We start from the raw sequence: 2,750 nt of genomic DNA, 5'->3' as shown, positions 1-2,750 counted from the left end.
CTCAATTAAATGAAAAAAAAAAGAAAGAAAAAGCATTCTGAAAGTAAATTGTACTATATACTGTAAAGTGGTATGAAGGTCTCAGACTGGAAAAACATAGGACCTTCAAATTCATGTTTCTTTGTCTTTAACAAAATATAGAAACTACAACAAGAAGAAGCCATCTTGCTTTCATGGAGTGAAAGTGAATTTTAGAGCTGGAGAGCAGAACCATTGTTTTATAGCTTATATAATTAATGTAGGCTATAAATCCCAACTTTATATTGGAAGTACTACATAAGTAAACCCAGCCCATATTTCTTTTTAACATACATTCATTTCAGATAGCAAGAAAAAATAATTTCTTTTATAAGCCATGAGAATTTAATTTGAATATGAGAATTAGTTTAGTTCTACACAGCACATGGGTTACTCATAAAGTTAACACTCATCTTTAAATAATATTTGCTTCTAACAAAGAGATCAGCAGATTCTCACTAGCAAGTCATACTATAAACATTTCGCTTTATATAATCATTTCTATTTTTTCAGTTATTCTGGTATTTTTCTCACTGGCTTTACTTTTCCCATCACTAATTATTTCAAGTATTTTCTTTAAAAAAGGTTTTACATGTTTATTTTGCTCCAAGTGTTGGGCCAGGGTTGGCAGGCAATACAAGTAGGAATCGGAGGGATACATTTTCTGTTCTAATTTTCAAAGGGTTACTATTCCAGAAATGTCTCCTATCTGCCATAATGTTTTGATATACATTATTCTTCAGTCTAGAAGGCTCCCCACCATCTCACTCTCTGGGTCTTTACTGTCTAATCAGAGCACCTAGTAAATGTCTTTTCCAGCATTTATCACAATAGTAAGTAATTACTCATGTAAAATTTATTTAACTGTTAAATCTCTTACTCTATTATAAATACCATAAGAACCAATACTGTTTACCTAGAGCCGAGCAAAACACAAGGCACATAGTAGCTGTTTCAAAATATTTGTAAGATGTGAATAAATAAATGATGATATAATTGCTCAGAGGTAGCAGAGAGAAAAAAAGATGATAACCCAAGGATTACTAATATTTCATAGGTCAGTAGAAGTAATGGAGGAGGAAGTGGAGATTATTTCCATTTATGGGTTCCTGAGACATAATTTACATATAAACCAAAAAATTAATTTGATGTCATAGGCTTTAGAGTTAAGATGGCAACAGTATGTTAAATGTGATATGTCATAGTCTCCAAGAGGTCTCCCCTGATCCTTGTCTTTCCTATTCTCTCATCCTACTTCATTTTTTAATCATAGCACTTAGTGATTCTCTTATATGTTTGCATCCATTTATCCATACAGTTGAGTGTACTATTTTTTACAAGCTGTACTATTAATATAATAAATTATTTTTTATTCTTACTCATAGTTTTTCTCTCCCATGAGAATGTTAGCTCCAGGATACCAGGAAATTGGCTACTTTGATTTTATTTTTGCCTTCTACATTTTCTGGAAGAGCTGGTAGCCCATGTTAGGAAGTTGGGACATGTTTGTTGAATGATATTGTATAGACAGTTTGTCAGATTGAGAAACTGAAAGGGCATGGATGTCCTTAGAGAGTTGTAGAGATGAGGTATGCACTTAACATTCCGTGCATAAGCTGTGTGTGTGGTCACATTGTTGAGATTGAATTTTGGGATTTATGGGTGAACCATTTCTGATGGGACCAATATGATAAGTTATCTTTCCTTTCCAATCCCCTCTACTCCAAATTTAAAATCTATCCACTGATGAAATGAGGCTGGAAAACTGTAGTAAACGCTTATCTGAAGAAAAAAAAAGAAGACTAGGAGACAAACTGTATCTACAGAAAATTTGAAATTCATCTGAGCACAATTTTGTGCAGGCCCCTCCTCTGGGGTTTTAAGGACATTTTGTAGGATGTTACCAAGCAGCTCTGCTGTCTAGGAATGCCTTGCTTTGCTCACCATTCTCTGTGGCTCCTGGGTCCACCTTGTCAGAGGTTCTTCCTTTTGTGTTATCCTCTTGGACCACATCAGAATGGTACCGGGGAATATTCAACACCTGAAAGTTTATGGATTTCTCAAGCAACATCCTGCTCAAGAAAAATCAGAGTCCAGCGTCACTTAAATCTCCAATAGTCATAGAATTTTTTATTTTGGTCCAGAATTTCTTTGGCAGCACAACTATTGAAATGAACTAGTCCAATTAGTTCCATATACCAGCATCCACGTATTTCCTTGTCAAATAGATTTTGTTTTTAAAATGATTCATAGACCTGTCACATTTCTCTGCTTTCTGATCTTCTTACTACTTTTTCAATTTGAAGAAGTTGCCTCTGAGTTTATCTTGTGTCTGGGGGGAACATACCTTAAACCTGATCCCACCCAGAGGCACTTAAACTGTTCCAGGTTTTACAGTAGGTACAAAGATCATCTCCTTAGCTCTATTATTGCCAAAAATTTGGTTTTATTATGCAGACAAATATTACCAATTCTAAAATTTTAGGACCCCCCCAATTTTTGAATCTCTTGATCCTTTCTCCTTTAATCTGCATGTTTCCTGAACACACATCTAATATCACACCAAATTTAGCCACTTGAAAGAAAAGCACAGTCTGTTCTCTAACACCTTCTAACACTGAAATTTCATTACATAGACACACTACTTCACAAATCATTACAGACAGCAGTTTTACTTAATAGTTTGCTGTAAAAAATACAGATTATTATTTCTCCAAATTCCAATATCTGTT

The sequence above is a fragment of the Fukomys damarensis genome, unplaced genomic scaffold (genome assembly GCF_012274545.1).
Source record: "Fukomys damarensis isolate Sample0158 unplaced genomic scaffold, DMR_v1.0_HiC HiC_scaffold_6, whole genome shotgun sequence".
In the NCBI taxonomy this organism is placed as follows: Eukaryota; Metazoa; Chordata; class Mammalia; order Rodentia; family Bathyergidae; genus Fukomys; species Fukomys damarensis.
The sequence above is the reverse complement of the archived record's forward strand: the minus strand, read 5'-3'. Positions refer to the sequence as shown.